The 20,871-nt window shown below is 47.3% G+C and overlaps 4 non-coding genes and 1 pseudogene across 4 annotated transcripts; all 5 read right to left on the bottom strand.

Annotated features, from left to right (window-relative positions):
• Nucleotides 1-543: 543 nt before the first annotated feature.
• LOC135245901 (cleavage and polyadenylation specificity factor subunit 6-like) lies at nucleotides 544-19,596 on the bottom strand (annotated as a pseudogene).
• LOC135246149 (5S ribosomal RNA) lies at nucleotides 13,325-13,443 on the bottom strand. Its single transcript, XR_010327515.1, has one exon. It is a non-coding gene; the product is annotated as a 5S ribosomal RNA (ribosomal RNA).
• Nucleotides 14,453-14,616, bottom strand: LOC135246156 (U1 spliceosomal RNA). Its single transcript, XR_010327521.1, has one exon. It is a non-coding gene; the product is annotated as a U1 spliceosomal RNA (small nuclear RNA).
• On the bottom strand, nucleotides 15,498-15,616 carry LOC135246154 (5S ribosomal RNA). Its single transcript, XR_010327519.1, has one exon. It is a non-coding gene; the product is annotated as a 5S ribosomal RNA (ribosomal RNA).
• Nucleotides 17,266-17,429, bottom strand: LOC135246155 (U1 spliceosomal RNA). Its single transcript, XR_010327520.1, has one exon. It is a non-coding gene; the product is annotated as a U1 spliceosomal RNA (small nuclear RNA).
• Nucleotides 19,597-20,871: the final 1,275 nt, after the last annotated feature.

The following is a 20,871-nucleotide window of genomic DNA, read 5'->3' as shown; positions in this document are numbered from 1 at the left end:
TAAAACTGTCCTCCAAACACAAATATTTCCAATGAATACAAAGCTTGCCACACTAATTTACAGGTAAAAACAAAACAAAAAAAAGAATCCAAAAGGGCCAAGACTAGTTTTAGGTTAAATATGCAATATTGTATATAATTATATCACATTTATGCATTCTGATGAAACTTTGAAACATTAATAACTCGTATCATAAATATATAGGCACGAAGACTACATTCCAAATATATGCAGAAAACCCTACGGGGTTCAATTATGAAGAATCACTTTAAAGAAAACAAATTAAGAAAGATTACACAATACCGCAATACATTAAATTTTTTTGATATATAGCGACTACCTAAGGTATTCATTACAATGATTATTGTACCCTCCCGAAATGCAATACAAACAACTTTCTACCATTTCACCCGGTAAACAAATGAATCCACGCAAGCATAGTGGTCTGAAAAATGCGGAAGAACCTATCCGTGAAACAGACAGACAGTGTTGAAAATGGTAACTTCAGCATTACACGCAAGTGAATATTTTTGCTTTTTAAAATATATATATACACACACACACAAGTGCCAAAGTACAAATAGGGCCACATGTATGTATTAATCCTGTTCATCCAGGCAGAAACACCGGCCAAAACAATTAGGCCACCAGTGGTTTTATAAAAAGAAAAACTTTCAGTAGAGAAGACTTCAGCTAATATGCACATTTACCGAATAACAAACCAAAGTATAAACTATTTTTTTCTATAATAACACAGAAAGATAAGTTTTACTTCAAAAATAATATTACACTTGACTTTTCTCAAAATAGCCTCCTTATTTACAATAAGTTATTGTTATTGTAGGTAGAATTGAATAAAAGTTTGTACTTGGTTTGTTATCCAATGAATGCGCAAAAATGGACCAAATTCTTCTCTACCTAAAGTTTTTATTTACTTTTTTTATTTATATATTTTTTTAAAACACACGTCGCCTAATACTTATGGCCTGTACTGTACCTGAAGCCAAATTCCATAGACTGATGTTTAAATCTCGGAACCTTCAGGAAAATATTTTTGGGGAAAAAGCCAAAAAACCTCACAACGGACGGAACATGCATAATTCACACTCCAAGTTTTGGGGGCGAAGAACAAAACAAAAAAAAAAAATAAAACAAATCGAAACACGCTATTTTCTCGCAAAATAGTGTCAATCACGTTGAGCCACACAACATTACTCAGTGCGCAGTGTAAATAAATAAAAATAAATACAAATAAAAACCGGCAGCCATTTTACGGCGACTCTTCCGCCCTCGATACGAGCAGGCAGGTCGACGATAAATTACCATCGCCGCGCAAAAAAAAACGAACGAGAAGTGCTCCCCGTCTGCCGTACTCAGAGGAAGAGTCCCCACAAATGACGAAGAGGGACAAAGATCTCTGAAAACCTTTTAACAGCGCAGAATATTAAAAACACGTCGGTAAGGTAACCGTTTCCAATAATACGTCGAAGGGTGCAAACAAACAAGGTGCGGATTTTTGGGCATTCTGTAGCACTAAATAAACGGCTTTTCAAAAACGCAAAGTTGTTAAAGAACTTTTGACCTTACTGAAACAGTTTAGACTTCATTTCACCACAAATATATTCCCTAACAGCAACAGGCTGTTATAATCGTGTGGGGCAACAGATAATTTTACGATGCAATATTTCAATCCTTTGAAACACATAAAATTGACAAGAATGGCAGTTTCGTCCAAGCTGGCTACTAACCCCCCGTAGGCCACAGAAGAGTACTGTGTTTACAATTCTCATTCTGTCGCTAAAGGCAGCAATACGAATGGCAGAACAGGTCTAAAAAGACAGCAAAGACATTTTAAATCTAAATGGGAGTACAAATAGATCTCAGTCTCTACCTCACACGCTCGTACACACACACAAAAATACTTAACAATATACTATACAAGCTTGACTAGTAGCTAGTAGCATTTTTAAAAACACATCAAAACAAAAATAAAGAACAAAAAAAAACATTTTTACGGTTAGGGTTGAGGACTATAAAACATACAGGCAGCTTTTTAACCAATGAACATGAGATTAAAATCAATCACTGGCAATTTTTTTTTCCTGTCAAATCTTCCCACTCTTAATAATCCTGGAAATTTCGTTTTTCTAAAATAACAAATGGAGGAAAGAACACGTTCTAGGGACTCCAGGGTTCAACCAAAAGACATTTCCAAGGTGAGCTACACACGATCGTATGCATGTACTCATCTTAACAGTGGTCAGCTTACAAACACGAGCAGCACTGTGGGGTTGGGAGTCAATGGATCAATAGACAGGTGAGGCCTTACAGAACCGTTTAATCGAACCCTGTGCCCATCGAGACCAGCTGAAAATTCCCTGTTCATGGTTCGGTCAAAAGACGTTTGTTTGCCAGGACGGTATAGCACAAGGTGGAGCTAGGCCGTTGCCCTTGGTTAGATCAAACACGAAGAACAGAAACAATATTAGCAGTGGACAGTAACGAGATATTATTTATATTTAACAGAAATTAAAGTGCCGTTTTCAAATGTTAACTTTCCACCCTGCATACAGGATGTGATTGGACGTGACTGCACTCCAAAAATCAAAGATCAGCCAGGGCTTACTTTCACTAGGATTTACTAAGAAAGGGTTTTCAACCCTGGTCCTGCAGAGCCACATGGTCTGCTGGCCACAGTTCTTACTCACAGCTTACTCACTGATCAAACTAAGTAGCGTACTCACACGGTAAACTCACCTCACCTGGTTTCTTGCGGCTGAGCTGGTCGTAAATTTTAAGACCCAGCAGACCCTGCGCTTCACTGGAGTGCCTGCACTCACAGACAGCTGTGCTATAAATGACTGGATGTCCTCACAAGCCATGTAACAGCAGACAAACACACACACTAACACACACACACACACACGCGCGCACCTGTCAAGAAAGCTACTCACCGTGTCGGCTGCACCTACCTGACCTGGTGGCCCATCTTCAGCCCAGTCCCCACAATGCACCGCTCGCATGGCCTCCTGCGGGGCGAGAGGGGTGAGGGGTGGGGATCATGGGAAAGGGGGCGGGGTTACGCACCTGTCCCCCCCCTTAGCGGTGGCGGTACTCTCGCTCGCGGTCGCGGTCCCTCTCCCGGTCGCGGTCGCGGTGGCGCTCGCGGCTGCGTTCGCGGTAGTAGTCCTCGTGGCGCTCGCGGCTGCGCGACTTGTGCCGTCGGCTCTTCTCCCGGGACCGGCTGTGGTCCCTCTCCCTGGACCGCTCCCGCCTGGGGGGGGGGGAGGGAGGAGCTCATAAAACCACAACACGGGCAGTAATGCTGCAGTACACACACACACACACACACAAGCATACAGCACACACTACATACACACACACTTCATAAACTGCAGACACGTGCAGTACACACACACACACACACACACATCAAACTGCAAACCCATAACACATCAAACTGCGCACACGCACTGCTTATACCGAACACACACACACTATATATACTGAACACACATAGACAATACGCAACCTACATTCTGCTGTGTATGCCGTGGTTGTGCTCTACGCAGACACAGGACACACACACACACACACACACACACTGTATACAGTGCACAGGAGGCCTCTCCGCTCCCAGGAGAGTGCACGGGCCTGTGGGGGCAGGCAAGGGGGCCCCGGCCGTGGAGAGGAGGGAGGCTCAGCCGGCCGTGGAGGGTGGCGACGGGGCCTCAGCCGGGCCGGAGGGAGGGGGAGGCGAGGGGCCTCAGCCGGGCCGGTGGGAGGGGGAGGCGAGGGGCCTCAGCCGGTCCCGTGGGGGGGGAGGGGGAGGCGACGGGGGCTCACCTGGACGCCGAGCCGTAGGACTTGGACTCGATGCCGTGCAGGCAGTCCTGCAGCGAGCTGATCAGCACCTTGCACCGGTCGTCCGCAGACACCTTGGACTGCTTGATCAGGGAGATGGCCGTCACCAGGGTCTCGATGGCGCTGCCGTAGTCCGCTGCACAAGGGGGGGGGGGGGACCGTTAAAACGGTTACGGGCAGGACCGCGATTGGCCGGCCGGCCAAGGGGAGGACGGCGATTGGCCGGTGCGTGCGTGCGTGGGCGGGACCCACCTGCGCTGGCGTCGGACACCGCCCTGGAGATGGCGCTGCTGGAGATGGCCCGGTTGCGGTTCATGATCTCCTCGAACTCGGCCTCGCTCAGAGGGGTGCGAGCGGCCTCCATTTCCCTGAGCGGGGAGGAAGAGGACGGGGCAGGGGGGGTCAGCGACGTGGGAGAGAGAGAGAGAGAGAGATGGCAGAAGGACAGAGCGAGAGAACTCCCGGAGGAGGGTGGGGGGGGGGCACGGCTGTTATGACTGAGTGCTGCGGGAAACGTCGGCCCACCCGCTGATCTATGGATCAGTTTAGTCGCAGCACACTAAACACTGTCAACACCTCACCATAAATGATTGCATTCCTCACTGTAAATCCATCTATAAAAACACCCTCAAGGTAACTATCCCAGTACAACAGCACAACCAACATACAAGCCTCAGGATGAGACGCACACACACACACACACACACACACACACACACACACACACACACACACACACATTTTCAAGGACACGATTTCAGTGGAAGCAAGGTTACCGCAGCTACAATCTTGTTAAATCCGTTAAACAGCATGTCTGCGAAATACACCGTTTTTTTATTAGTATTGCTTAGAGAGGGCACTCGAAGTCAAGATCTCAAATGTCGTGAATCAAATTTCTCGTTAACAGGGCACGAGCAGAGCTGAAGATCAGCTCAGATCAGACACCGCTCGCTTCCTTCAGCGCGTTTCTGAAACAGCATTTTCTGCAACTATTTCGCACACGCAGCTTCACACTATGCTAATCGGGACTTGCAAATCACAGCCAGAGGCAGTCTTGAGACAGAAAAACTCATAACAAGCATAACTGGAGAATTAAGCAAAACATCTCAGGTGGTAAAAAAAAAAAAAGTGTTCCCAGCCCTGCGCCCGTTTTTTGGAAGGGGGGCGGGGCTGGTCTGACACGTACCTGCCGGCGGGACCGAAGTCTGCCCGGTCGTAGGGGGGCGGGCGCCCGTACGGGTCGTTGGGAGCGGGGCCCCGGCTGTCGGACGACGGCATGTTGCTGTTGCCGGGCGGCGGGAAGAAAGCGGGGTTGACGTGGGGCGCCGGGGGCGGGGCTCCGGGGGGCGGGCCGGGCATGTGCGGGGGCGGGGCCAGGGCGAGGGGCGGGCCGATGGGCCCCGGGGGCGGGGGAACGGCCCCGGAGGGGGCGGGCCCTGCTGCGGCGGGGGGGGCCCCGGAGGGGGGCCGTAGCCCGGGACGGGGGGAGGGGGCCCGGGGGGATGGGGCCCATCGGCGGCTGGCCGAACTGGCCCGGGAACATCACCGGGGGCGGGGGGCGGTCGCCTCGGTTCGGGGGCCCCGACAGGGGCGGGGGAAGACCCTGTCCTGGCGGAGGGGGCCCGGGGGGACCTGGGGGGCCCGGGGGACCAGGTGGGGGACGAGGTGGTCCTTGCAGGCCTCCTGAAAAAGTGAACAAAACACACAAAACAACCCCCCCATGATTACCCAGCTGCACCAAACTGAAGACCAGGGGGAATTTCATGAAACAGGATTAGAGAGTTAGCTGGATAACTTTTTGGGGAGGGTTCCGGGTTTTTCTCAGCGCAGTTATCCAGCTAACTCAGTAATTCCGCTTCGTCAAACAGGGCCCAGAACATTCTACGCGTTCCTGTTCGAATGGAACTGGACGCACTCATTACGTCCAGACCTGCGATTTTTTTAACTGCAAAATGGGTCTCACGCGTTATCAGGGACTCTGACCTTCGTTCGCGGGGTTCGACCGGTTTATACAAGCCGGTCGCCGACATCACTGCAGAGCCTTAACTGTTACAAAGGTTCGCGAAGCCTCGCTCTCCCATCGCGAAGCGCAAACATTTCACCCGGCAAGGTCAACACAAAACGGCTCTGCTAACTCCAATTAAGAGCAGAGAACGTCTGGCTCGGCTGCTCGGTAACCGCTATGTGTGTATGGAAATGAACACAGCCAAAGGCAGGCCAGAGATTCCCGTCTTTCAGGTTTGACTCTTTACCTGGAGAGCCAAAATGGGACCCGCCGTTTACATGACGCTGCCAGCTTTGCGGTAGCATACTGCATTTTTTTACATGCGAGGCGCGTCCACTGCGCACATGTTGAAACCAAGCGGCTCAAGCCATGCGGAGAGAGCGACCGAGGGGTAGAGGTCAAAGCGGGGCGCTGATATTCGGGACGTGCAGCCTGTGGTCAGGCTCGTTCACACGCCTGACCGCGCCACCGCCAACCGCTGACCCTGGATCAGTTTGAACCGTGTCACAGGACGGTCGGGGTCAGGATCAGGGTTTAAAACCATTTGAAGGGTAGATTTTTAGGAACGTTTCCCCACCCCGCCCCCAAATAATTTTAAGTCAGTGTTCTAGAACTCTAGTGCATTCAGTCAGCAGCAGTGGCTTGTGACATCAGCAGTAGAATGTTCAGTTTAGAATGTTCTCATCACATATTTGTGATGTCACACATTTGTGATGTCACACCTAAAAGGTTCACCAGAGTGGCCCTTGGAGCCAAGTGCTGGACAGGTCCGAGCATCGCAGAGTTAGCGCGCGAGAGACACCGAGAGGCAGAGGGGAAGACAAGCGTGAGAGAGGGAGAGGGAGTAGGAGAGAAAGAGTGAGAGAGAGAAGGAGAGAGAGGGAAACAAAGGGAGAGTAGTCACAAAGCCCTATCCCCTCTCCATTACAAGCTCCTGTTAAGAGGCGAAGAAAACCTGCTATAACTAACTTGCATAAGCCCCAGCCTAATGCTGCTAGGTTTCAGTAGCACTGCAGTGGTATCAGTTTGTAACAGTGCCACATCAGCATCAGGCCAAGACATCAGCATCACGCCCTGTTGCCGACGGAAACCTCGTTCAGGAAAATCGATACAGAAGTAAAGGCAAGTTGTCGTCAATCCTTTTTTTGAAGTACTTTGACCGATCCCAAAATTCTAAGTTTGCGGTGTTATCTGGGATGCGAGAAGTCACCGTGCCGCAGGAGAGTGGAACGGGGGGGACCCGGACACCTCCCTTAAAGCACACACCAGGGGGCGGGGTTCAGGAGAATAACCTAAACAAACAGAAGTGCGCTGCTTAGGGGCAAGGCACGGCCAGCTTGGGCACGTGACCGCTAACTCTCTCAGACATGGAATATTCTAGGCTTTCTGGCTTGGTTGGGGGCTTAAACGCTGCTATAAACGATGGTCAAATACAGTAAAGTACACCGATACACCGCTCACCCAAACGCCCCCTGTGGGCGAACACGGGGTATTACACCCCTGAGGATGAAGCAAGAGCACCAGAGACAGCCGGGTCGTGGGGGTGGGGGTTCAGTCGAGGTTCCTTCCCCGGGGGAGAAGGAAACATAAGAAGGGGTGCGGGGGGGTGTTGTTTGGGCACGAGGGGCGGGGGGGGTGTCAGTCTTAACGCGCTACGGGTCGGAGAGGAGGCTGTTTCACCTCTGGGTCGCCAGCTCCCATCCCTCCCCGGCTGGAAGCAATTGAAATTCATTTCCATCAGATGGCTGTCCTGGTGCCTATGGGGAACGAGCTCCGAGGACCTCATCCCAGGCCCTAGTGGGAGGAAAAAAGCACAGTCACCACTGGCACCCCGCTTCACCTCAGCCAGCGGCTACACAAGAGAGGGAAGGGGGAGAGAGAAAGAGAGAGGGAGGGAGGGAGAGGGAGGGAGGAGAGAAAGGAGAGAGAGAAGGGGGGGAGGAGAGAGAGAAAGTAGGATAAGAGGAAGAAATGGCGAAGAGAAAGAGGGAAAGAGAAAGGGTTGAGAGTGAAAGGGGGAGAGGGAGGAAGAGAGAGAAAGAGCAGGATGGAGAGAGGGTGGGAGAGAGAGCAAGAGAGAGTGCGCCGTAGCTAAATCCTGCCCCCTCCTCCCAAAAAAAAAGGAGGTGGAGGACAAAGGGGGCGGGACAGGCAGCTTCCGAGGGGGGGGGGGCGGGGGGCGGCCAGGAGGAGGAGGCGAGAGGTACCCTCCATCGCTGCAGTTTCCGTAGGCTGGGCTCCTAGAGGGCGGGGCCAGAGCTCACCTGGGAAATGTGGGGGGGGCCCTCCTGGTCCCACGGGGCCCGGGAACCGGTCACCTCCGGGGCCGGGGGGGCCGGGGAAGCGCCCCCTCCCCCTGCCGAGGGGGAAGCCCCCGCGGGGGCCTATGCCAGGGGGGCCGGCCTTGCCCTCGCCAGACATCTGCCCTGACTGCGTGCCTGTAGGGGGGAGTGGAGGACACGAGAACATTAACCTTGCCACAGTATCCCACAATGCATCATTGCTCTGCTCCCATCTGAACTCAAAGTGCCAAACTTGCATTTGAAAGGGGGCAAAAATCTAAATCTGATCACATGACTCCGTGCACCATTAACACGGAGTGCTATGCAGGTCATTTACAGCCTGCGGAGAGCCCCCTTTAAAAAGCCAATCGGAGCACTTTCCGCAGTCGTTCACACAGAGCATGCAAACTGCTGTTCCCCTAGCACAGCAGTTCCTTCAGTTACATTAGCTGAATGGATGAGCATCCCAGGCGATAAAGGATGGACATGCAAACTGGCAGTAAGACGCTGCCACTGCGGCGGCTAGTGCAGACTGTTGCGTCGCCGCTGCAGCGCGTGCAGCGTTGCGTTGCTGCTGCAGCGCGCGCAATGTGTTGCATGCCAGCTGCAGTGCATGCAGTGTTGCATTTCTGCTGCAGTGCACGCAGTGTTGCACTGCGCCAAGGGCAAAATGCTGCACTGGCGCTGCAGTACGTGCAGTGTCGCATTGCTGCTGCAGCACGTGCAGTTTCGAACTGCTGCCGCAGCACGAGCAAAGTGTTGCATTTCCGCTGCAATGCATGTAGTTCTGCATTGCGGCTGCAGTAAGGGCAGAGTGCCGCATTGCTGCTGCAGTACGTGCAGTGTTGCATTGCGGCTGCAGTAAGGGCAGAGTGCCGCATTGCTGCTGCAGTACGTGCAGTGTTGCATTGCGGCTGCAGTAAGGGCAGAGTGCCGCATTGCTGCTGCAGTACGTGCAGTGCCGCATTGCTGCTGCAGTACGTGCAGTGTCGCATTGCGGCTGCAGTAAGGGCAGAGCGCTGCGCTTCTGCTCCACATACTTTTCCTGGACTGCATTTCAAACTGACTGAGAGACTGCTTGTTGCAGGGCGTGACGACGGGGTTCTGGCCGTGGAGCTCCCGCTTGGACAGCAGCTCCAGCAGCTTCCTGGAGGAGGCCTCCGATCCCACGCAGACCAGGGCGAACCTGTGGGCGCGGTCCCACACGCACGGGTTAGACGCAGTGCTGCAGCAAAGACTGTTTTACACCTTACAGGCCACACAGTACTACAGGAGAGACAGTGACTATTTTACACCTTATAGACCACACAGTACTACAGGAGAGCCAGTGACTATTTTACACCTTATAGACCACACAGTACTACAGGAGAGCCAGTGACTATTTTACACCTCATAGACCACACAGTACTACGGGAGAGCCAGTGACTATTTTACACCTCATAGACCACACAGTACTACAGGAGAGCCTCACCCTTTGGACTGGCCGTTGGCTCGGTTCTCGAAGAACTTGATCTCCAGCACGTCGTTGATGCCGACCGACCGAATGGCGTCCGTCAAATCCTCGTCAGTCGTCCACTTGGGAAGAGAGGGCACAAGCCGAAAATTAGACCCGCCCACAGTTGCAACCAAAAACAAAGACCCGCTACAGAAAAGGCAGACCAAGATGGCGGAACGGGGGACGTAGGCCAAGATCTTCGAACGCACCCACGTCAGGTTGCCGATGTACAGGGCGATCCTCTTGCCCGTGTAGGTGTAGACCACGTTGGGCGGGGCCCCCTTGCCCCCCTCCCCGCCCACGGCCGGGGGGAGGGCGTCCAGGTAGTCCCGGTCCTCCGGGGCGTCCCCGTTGTTGGCGGAGGGCGAGATGACCTCATCGTACAGGTCGTGGACGTCGTACTCCGCGTCCTGCGGGGCAGGCAGAAAAGCAGCGCGGCGACGGACGTTAGCGAGCCGTTAGCGACACCTGGATCCCCGAGTTCCGTAACAGGAAATTCACACCATAGATATCACACAGTCTTCAGGCTGCTGACCTTGCGTTTCCCCCAAGAACGGGGCCTCTCTAATCTCAGCCAAAAAAAAAAAGCCACTACAAACACCTGATTCAACTAAACAGCTACTCGTGATCTTCGGTCGAGACTGTTTCGCCGAACAGGCCAACCCCACTTACATCACACCATTGCATCCGCCAAGGGACCGACCTGGACGAGGGCGGTATTACCTGCGGGGCATGGTGGATGGGGGAGGCAGTTCTATTTGTGGGGTGCCGGGGGAATATGCGCCCAGAGCGCTGGCACACGGCACGTCCCCCCCCCTCCCCCCCCCCCCCCAGGTGAGTAAGGATGACAGGCAGCGAGAGTCCCCCGGAGACGCCCCGCCACCTGGAGACGCCCCGCCCCTCTCTCCTCTCCTCCCAGTCGTAACCGGCCAGGCCCCGGGTGAAGTACGGAAGCGGCGCACCTCGGTTATTTCGGGCGCCTGGCCCCGACCGCACCCGGGCCGGCTCGAACCCGACCCAACCCGACCCCGGACGAACGTCGGCGCCAAACCGGGAGCCTCGCTCCGACGCGCTAGCCCCGCAGCTGAGAAACTCACTTCATTTGGGCCGGGTTTCCCTTGCGAGTGACATGCGAGTTGGACTCGGCAAAGGGGGGGTGAACTGATAGGGTTCTCTTTACTCGAGCACAGCTGTGACCGGCGATGGATTAAATTTGACGCGCGGCGTGCGGACGCCGTGTCCAATAACGCTCTGGTCTCACGGGCAACTGGATGAAGGACAGCTGTCCTCATTTACAACCAGCCGATTGGTGGACACAAGCCAGCAAATCCCTTTAGGCGTTTGGTGGAAAAATCCAGGTTCAGAAAGTAAAAGTCCTCCCCAGTATTTTGTTCCAATCGCCTGAATTTCCTGATATTCAGGTGATTGGAACAAAACTATTGAATTACTGAAATCAGCTGGCTGAGTTCAGGGATGGAGGAAACACATGGCAGAACTTTCTGGAACGAGTGATGGAAATCTTTCAGCCAGCTGTTCGGGTCTACCTGAACACAACTGCTACAAGAAACAGAGGTGTCAGTTTAGTAATTGTAAGCTGCACACACGACAGCATTTTAAAGGTTATGAAGGAAAGGACCATTCAATACATATACAACATTCAATAAGGATACCATAAAACAAAACATACATTCAGTTAGACTTTACATTTTTACGCGCATTGATGTGCACACACAAAATTATATTTCAGAAAATCTATTGGTTTTTTTTGTTCTCGTACCGTACATAATATCAGCATGCGTAGATTCAAATGAATAAATAACTGAGCAACCTTCGCTGACATGATTTGCCCAACATTAGGCTACAGAAAAACTAGTAAAGTGGATGGACAAAAACATAACAAGAAAGCATGTCGGGAGAGTACCCAGCACGCAGAGAACCTTTGTTTGCCTAGGTCACCCAACGTTAATAGTAAATAGAACGTCAGTAGGATATAAAAATGCTCTCGTTAAACTAACTGAAAATGCAGATAATAGATTTTCTATGTTAGTTCATTAGCTCGTGCAACAAGAGCAGAATCAATGTGTCACTTATCTGGAACACGTCAATATAAGCGACGTGTTCCCGTGACACTTGGAAAAAAGTAAAAACTTATTTAGCGAAATAATTTACATGAAGGGAGCTCGCTACCCTTGTCAAGTAGCTGGTCAACATTAGCTAAAGTTGGCGGCCGAAGAGCCCCGGTCGTTTAGCAATAGCCAGCTAAACACAGGTTGACCAAACAGGGCCTGCCTGTCTCTTTCAACAACACACACACACACATACACACACACACACACCGTCCCAACACCAAATGCGCTCTTAAATCTACATTTGTAACGCACAAAACAAGGACGAAACAGAACAATTCAGCAGACACAAATGTTGCGAGTCTCACTAACACCAACGAGCATTTCAAATACAGACTGATGAGAAACTCCCCCGAGGTCCCTCTCCAGCTCCACAAAAACAGAACATCCACTGCACCAGATTTTCGTTGCCCTTTCGCGTACAAATCGGAAAACTACGCATTCGTTTCTCGGCGTGCAAAACTACACTTGCACCCACGCGTGGATAAATATGTGCACGGTGTAAATAATAAATAAACATTGCACGCTACCTGTGTAAATTCTTCTTCTACATCCGCGTAAATGTCGATATGATCCACGCCGTCGGCCATTTTCAACTCGGCCTCCACCTCTGACTGAATTCTTTAGAGGCAGAAAACAGCAGAGCGGAAAAATAGAACACGTCACTTCCGGGAGTCAGTCACATTCAGTGTGTGTAGCTAATGATACAATCCCAGTTTAGTGCACAAACAAACAAACCAAACAAACTAACGAGATTCTCACTCAGTAACAAATGCACATCCGTGTTAACTAGATAGAAAACTCATTTTCACTTGCGTAGCTGCTTGTTGCTAGATATGCCTACTGGCCGCAGTCAGTTGAGAGCGAGATGCGGTAATAAAGCAAGCCACACGCTACGTATACAGTGCCGTGAAAAGTATGTGCCCCTTCCTGAATTAATCTATGATTGCATATTAGCTGACTGAATGGTTTCAGATCTTTAGAAAAAAAATTCAGGCACTCGCTCCTGTGGTTGCAGTTGCGCGTGTTGTTTTAGTCGTTTTGCGTATAAGATCTATCATTTTAATAAATTACTGTTTTTGAAAATACTGCCGCTTTTTCAGTTTGATGTGATTTTCCAAAACTTTATCGTGACTGCTCCATGGCTTTAGCCAATATTTTACGCGACAACCTGGAGTTAGCTAGAAATCTGCACTGAGTAAAACCCCGTATCCCTCCCCAAACTGGAACATGGGCTCAAGTAAAAACAGCTGTTCCAGGTTTTTTTCAGCATAGTTCATCGTTTATTTCAATAATCCTGCTTCCTGAAATACCCCTGCTTTCTCACTCTTAAAAAAGCTTGACAGGAACTGAAGCAATCTGAAGTCGGAAGCCATTATATTATTTCAACAAAAAAAACAGCTGTGTTGAGGGAAAAACAGATGCGTTGTGATAAGTGACTGCATAATTAGGACAGGACAACATATAATTTTTCTTCAGTGTGAATAAGTTAGTTTCCCATCTTTTACCTTGCTAAACAGCGCCCTCGTGTGTGACAACGAGGGAAAACAAAAGCTTACAGCACCTGGTATTCCCAGGCGGTCTCCCATCCAAGTACTAACCAGGCCCGACCCTGCTTAGCTTCCGAGATCAGACGAGATCGGGCGTTCTCAGGGTGGTGTGGCCGTAAGCGAGAAACTCTACAGCTAATACTGTTAAAATAGTTACACAAATAATGGAATTGACCTCCAACATAGTTGCTTCCGTTAAATTTCGTTATGCACGTCTCACCCATTGATATTTTCTTAACAGTATTAAAATGTTACATTTAAAATACAAAAACACATGCACTCAGCTACACGTGAATTAGAATATTATCCAAAAGTAGGCAATGAAGTGCTAAACTTAAAGTAGGTTAAGTATTCAGCTATTTTTAATAACTGTGCTATTAAAAAGCACTGGATAGACTAATGACTAAAAGATCCTCTCTTGATGTTCAGTGAAATCAGAACTCATTAAACAGAGCACCTCTTCTAGACAAACGAACGCACATCTCAGCCTTTTACACAATGAAAGCTACACAAGACCCAAGACCGATTTTGAAACCAGTTTCATGATTCATAATCATTTGAATGTGTAATATAAAAATTTTTATTAAAGCATAAATGCAAATACAACCAAGTCACGCGTGTTTTTAGCACACCTTTTAATGACATACAGTAGTTATAGTGTGCATTAGGAGCCTGCAGTACTTATACCTGTATCTGTTTTCTGATATAAACTGAATTTTGCACAACATAAACTGAAGATGTGTTAACAGAAAATACCAATCTTCAGGCATATATGTACATTTTGGCTAGAACACTGGAATTTTCTGTTCTAGCAAAATATGGGCCAAGATGGTTTTCGTAGTGCATATAAAACCACTTTAGACCACTGACATAGCTGTTAATGTTCAGCCTTGCTGTCTCGCTGACTAAATTATTGTACAAGCAACACCAACAAGTGTATGTTACTTTTAATAAAATAAAGCTATGTACATATGCAAGTTTTACAGAATGTAACCTTTATTTGATGTGTAGTATTGTCAAAATAAGCCATATTTATAACATATTTCTGCATCTATTGCGTCGGTACAATTATTAGTCCCGGGATGACACCAGAAACATTCAGAACAATTTCTATTTTTTCACCAAAAAATCAGGAGAGAGCGCGAACGCAGTCCCCCACTACCAGAAATTATGCAGTCGAGATTCCCACATTTGGGGAATTCGCAGGGGTCAGCACAACCGGAGTGCAATGGCTGAGCCTCGCCCTGGGTGAACCACCTTCTTGATCATGGTATCTCCCCTGCCAGGTAAGTATGAGTTGTACACATTTCGGGATGCGTCCCCACTCCACGCCATACCGTTCACACATAGGGGTATGACATCTCCCGACATGCACAGCTGTCAAAGCCGCAAAATAGCGATTGTGCACATTGTCCGGTTTCATTCCGTAAGCCAGAATACTGGTGCTCGTTATTTATATTATCTCCGACAAACACAGTTTTATAAATATTTCCCACAATGCAACGCAGGACATATTGCCAGGAATATTCATACAGGAAAAAGCAAGCGGTAATAAATATCCCGAATACAATGTTCCCTGGTTAGAGGCGATTCATATTTCTCTCAAAATACGACCGTTGATAATTTCACTTGTATTCTGTGTAAATCTGAAGAGTTAAAACAGACAGAAATGCCAGGAGCAAGAGAAAGACGCTTTACACCGCCTCACACGGCGCATGCGCGCAGATATGTGAAAATCGTACAAATAATATTACCCCTCCGAGAAGTCGCAACGAAACCCAAATTAACTTCTAACATTATGGAAATAGCGTATGAAGTTCCGAGAATGTGCTTAAGTTCAATATGCACATATATAATTCGCAAATGCACATATAATGAACACAAACTGCGCATCAGGGAATCGTTAAACTAACTTCTATCCAGTTCAGAAAAAAGCTTATGACAGAAACTGAAACAAGCTGAAGTCGGACGCTATATGATTACTTCGGGGGAAAAACAGCTTTGTAGAATTAACACTTTTGCGTTAATTTACTGATTTTAGGAGTGACTGCATGATTAATATACAATGACGTTTAATTTATTTCAGTGTGAATAACACGGACTGTATGGAATAATACTTGCCGTTTCCATCTTTTACTTTGCTAAACAGCGCCCTCGTGTGTGAAAACGCAAAAAAGCTTACAGCACCTGGTATTCCCAGGCGGTCTCCCATCCAAGTACTAACCAGGCCCGACCCTGCTTAGCTTCCGAGATCAGACGAGATCGGGCGTTCTCAGGGTGGTGTGGCCGTAAACGATAGACAAACAGGCTGATAAGGTTTAAGAAGCTAACGAAGTAACGCTACAGTATCCAAACTAATTGTTTTTGTTTCACTTTCGTGATCAAGTCTCATTTAATTTGTATTTTCTCAGCAGTTTTAAAATAAACATTCTATATTTAAAAACAACACAAGTAATTAGCTACAAGTGTTTTATCCAGCAGAGCCAAGCACAAAGGCAACACAAGACAGCTTAAGAATTGTAAGTGGCCGTTATTCTGAATTACCAAATTGCCAAGTGTCGGACAGTCTGCTAAGTAAAAGCAAAACAAGTGCTGAAAATCCTACTTTCCCTGTATGTAATCAACAACGTTCATTAAAAAAATAATAAGAAACCCAATACACACAAGACAACAAAAGAAACCAAAATGACAAAATATTACATTACATTACATTACAGGCATTTAGCAGACGCTCTTATCCAGAGCGACGTACAACAAGTGCATAGGTTTCAAGATGTAGAGGCGCAAAAGAAACACTAGAGTGAAGTAAGGATCGTAGTGCCAGAAGTGACCACATCGATCAGGACTCCAACCCTGTAGAGTAAGCTTGTTCAGCAGCAAGAATCCTACCAAGTACAAAGTACAAACTAGCACTGGAATCACACCTAATCATACAAAAACAATCCTACCAGATACACTAACATAATCAAAAATACGTACAAACACAGGCACTGGATGTGGAATTGGACAGGACAATGGACAGGCTAAAGCAGGGCCTACAGAAGACCATTATCCTGATCTTAAACCAACACTGATTCTTCCTCCAGAGAAACAAAATGGTGAATCTTCCACAGAGTTCCTACTCTGACATAACACCTAAAAAAAAAGGTGTGCACAAAAAAAAAAAAAAAAGAATACTGCCTGGCCTGGACAACATTACACAAAAAGGCTAAAGAAAGAAAGCAAAGAGGCTGGAACTTGCACAGGATCAGAGCTATCAGAGGATAAGAGCAGGTAACCCGGTGAGCTACTGCAGCAAAGAAAGAGGCCTCCATGTGGCTAGAAACCTATACTGCAGATTAGGAGTCTGCAGTATTTCGATCGGTATCTGTTTTCAGAAAGAAACTCTGAAATTGGCACAACATGAAACAGAACACGTACAAATAGAAAATACCAGTTTCGGGAATACCAGTTTCTGGGCATGATGCATAGTTTAGGCTAAAAAACTAGAATTTTCTGTTGGAGCAAAAAAGGAGCCAACATGGTTTTCGCAGTCAATACAAAACCACTTTAGACCGCTGACACAGCTGAATGCTAAGCCTTGATGACCTACAAAATCTGCCTCACTGATTAAATTAGCCTATTTCCCAAGCCACACCAACAAGGATGTGTTACTTTCAATACAATAAAGCTATATTACAATTGCAAGTTTGACAGAATATTATTTTATTAGAAATGTGTAGTACTTTCACAATAAGCCATGTTTATCACAAATATTTCAGCAACGGCTACAATTATCAAAGGAAAACAAAATTAGTTCCTGGATCAACATTATACCACATTGCTCACACATAATACACTTATCACATTTGGTGATACATATACCGTTCACAGGCAACGCCAATGCTAGGAGCACTAAGTATCCCAAAATAAAATTAAAATTTCTATATTTCCACCAGAAAATCAGGGGAGAGCGCGAACGCAGTCCCCCACTACCAGAAATTATGCAGTCGAGATTCCCACATTTGGGGAATTCGCAGGGGTCAGCACAACCGGAGTGCAATGGCTGAGCCTCGCCCTGGGTGAACCACCTTCTTGATCATGGTATCTCCCCTGCCAGGTAAGTATAAGTTGTACACATTTCGGGATGCGTCCCCACTCCACACCATACCGTTCACACATACGGGTATGACATCTTCCGACATGCACAGCTGTCAAAGCCGCAAAATAGCGATTGTGCACATTGTCCGGTTTCATTCCGTAAGCCAGAATATTGGTGCTCGTTATTTATTTTATCTCCGACAAACACAGTTTTATAAATATTTCCCATAATGCAACGCTGGACATATTGCCAGTTATATTCATACAGGAAAAAGCGAGAGGTAACAAAATATCCTGAATACAAATATCCTGGTTAGAGGCGATTCATATTAATTTCTCACAAAATACGGTCGTTAATAATTTCACTTGTATTCTGTGTAAATCTGAAGAGTTAAAACAGACAGAAATACCAGCCAGGAGCAAGAGAAAGACGCTTTACACCGCCTCACACGGCGCATGCGTGCAGATATGGGAAACTCGTCAAAATAATTTTACCACTCCGAGAAGTCGCAGCGATGCCCAAACTAACTTATAACATTATGGAAATAGCGTAAGCACATTCTAGGAACTTACTTCATAAGTTCAATATGCACATATATAATTCGCAAATACGCATATAATGGAACTCTACTCTGCATCAATGAATAGTGAACCTCTCCCCTCTCCCGTTCTGAAAAAAAGCTAATGACAGAAACTGAAGTAAGCAGAAGTCGGACACTATGATTATTTCTATAAAAAACTAACTTTGTTGAAGGAATAATTTGATGCGTTAATTTGCTGATCTTAGGAGTGACTGTAGGCTACAATTAGGACACGCCAACGTTATTTTTTTCTTCAGTCATCTTTTATCTTGCTAAACAGCGCCCTCGTGTGTGAAAACGCAAAAAAGCATACAGCACCTGGTATTCTCAGGCGGTCTCCCATCCAAGTACCCGTTTGTAATGAATAAGAGTGATATCAAACGTCTGTTCATGCATTTATATAAATTGTATCATGTGTAAATAATTACAAAAAATTGAAAAACATACAAGTATGCAGACACCCCTTCTAATGAGTGGTTTCAGATATTTCAGCCACACCAATTGCTAAAAGGTGCGTAAAATCAATCATACAGCCATGCAATCTCAATGGAAAAACATTGGCAGTAGAATCGGTCGTACTGAAGAGCTCAGTGACTTTCAACATTGCACTGCCATAGGATGCAAACATTACACATCAATTAATGATTAACGTTATTTACTGGTTGTTGCTACACATACATCCATTCACCCACCCTTGCTATACTTTTTCGAAGGTTCCTTAAAGATTATTTGAAGAAAATTATTAATTTATGTTTAAAGGAAACTGTCCTAGAATTTTGCTTGGCAATTAAACTGGTGCACTGTACAAAGCAGGTTTTCTGAATTATCGTTAGTTGGTGGGGCAAGTCACAACTTGCTGCCAACACGTTGGTAGAAAATGGCTAATTTAGAGCAACGCGTCGACACATTTGACGAACAGCAACAGAGAAATAATTAAAAACCGACAGTAAATAGTATGTTGTTCAGAAATGGACATACTGTTCGAAAATGAGGAGAGATTACAACAGGACCACTGTACAGTGCTTAATCGCCAGCCAAACACGATTTAGGCCTACCGTTTGGAATCACAAAACGGCGAATGTAGTTGGTCACTGACCGCGCTTAGTGAACGCCCTTAGGCCTTAGCCCTTAATTACTTAATGGCAAAATAACTGTAGTCACTAGCGTTGACTGATTTAGAACATGAACTCGTTTATACCAAATCGCCACTTTAGTAAGGTTAGCTTCGGCTTTTTAAAATTTGCCGCTAACGTTAACGTTTGCTATCGAGTAACCAAACACGAAGCCGTCACCAATATGCAGAGCAGGCTAGCTCAACCAACAAAAAGGAGAAACGTTCATTATCTAGTTAATTAGAATACTTAGATAACAGACCAGAAAATCATTTTAAACCAACATCGCTTGTGCTACCAACAGCTAAAGTAGACGACCTAGCTAACTCTTATTTCTAGTAAAAACTTTACTCACCCGCCACACTTCGGCCTGACGCCACTTTTTTCTCCTAACTGACTCACTTTTTGAACTGGAGGGCATAAAACCTAAAGTCGGTGTTCTTCACTGTTATTTGTACAGCCCACCACACAACCTTTCAGCATTTTTATAATCTTGATAATCCATTCACTGCTAATAGCCTACTCACGCGACAGAGCGCAAAGGATCGTTTCTCCTCCATTGTGGACGTGGCCTTAATTGCGTGACGCGTTGTGCGTAGTGTTCCTGGGCAGGTGGCTTCTCAGCAGAAATAAGGAAGTTCGTCAAAAACATGCAATCCTGCGATCAAAATAGTAATGTGAATCATTAGCAAGGTTTAACCTGCATTGCTTCAGTATATATCTAGCTGCAATGCTATGTAAATAGTTGTGAAAGTCTCCTAAATGCCTGTAATGTAATGTAATGAACCAGAGAACTGCAGTGAATCATGATTTTTATCTGGGGGCAGTAACCTTGTGAATCAGACACACTGCATCCCTGGGTGCCTCGTTTCTGCAGAAGCAAGCCGCGTGTCTTCGCACATACAGTAGTACATAATCTTGTGCATTTGCTAGTCAGTAACACAAGCAAGGGTTTTTGCAGAAGGAGCACGTCCAAAATGGCCTGGTATTCCCGGGAGGGAGGAGGCAAAGGAGGCCCAGGAATGCTTTGCAGAGGCTCTGCGTGGTGAGCAGGTACATAAATGTAATCCTATGTAATTCTGTTCATCCGGTAGCCGTCTGTTCACCTGACCCTCTGGTCTAGTGGCCAGAGAGTCCACTGCTGTCATTCTTTCCTCTCTATCCCATGACCAATTGGCGTAGACAAGCGCAGCCACTTCACGGCCAGATGAGGTAATCAGCAGATAGTCGTGTTTGAAGATCGCAGTGGTGAGAAGTAATTGGTGGATACATTCTATGGGCGTGCCCAATGCGTTGGGGATTCTTATAGTTGCCAATAAAAGATGGCTGCATCAGACAGTTCTCCAGAGCTCTCCAGGGCTGCCCATGAGAAGCTCTCCCTGTGTGCACACTGTGTCAAGAAATGCCACTTATTGAACCTGCCATTGCAGTCTCATCCCTGGGGTTCCTGAGTCTGTTCCCGGAATGCCGGTCACCACAACACTTATGCTCAGAGATTGCAACAGCAGCATTTAGGCTGCAGGCCATTATCAGTACAAGGATCCAATGGCTAGATCTGTGACGGAGGTTTGTGTGTGGCACCGAAAAAAAACACAGAAAATAATGGTTTTCAGTAGTGTCTGTCGAGTTCATTATGAAAGACACCACAGCACTGAGTTAAAAAAAACTCTCCATTTTTCTCCACGGAATAAAAGCCAATGACAGCCACTCATTTCCACCATCTCTGCTGCCCTCGCAGTGTACCCTAACGAATGGCGAATCAAACAATGCATTTCA

Source organism: Anguilla rostrata, chromosome 19, assembly GCF_018555375.3.
Source record: "Anguilla rostrata isolate EN2019 chromosome 19, ASM1855537v3, whole genome shotgun sequence".
NCBI classification, from domain to species: domain Eukaryota; kingdom Metazoa; phylum Chordata; class Actinopteri; order Anguilliformes; family Anguillidae; genus Anguilla; species Anguilla rostrata.
Note: the sequence above shows the minus strand (reverse complement) of the source record. Positions and strands in the feature narration are given on the sequence as shown.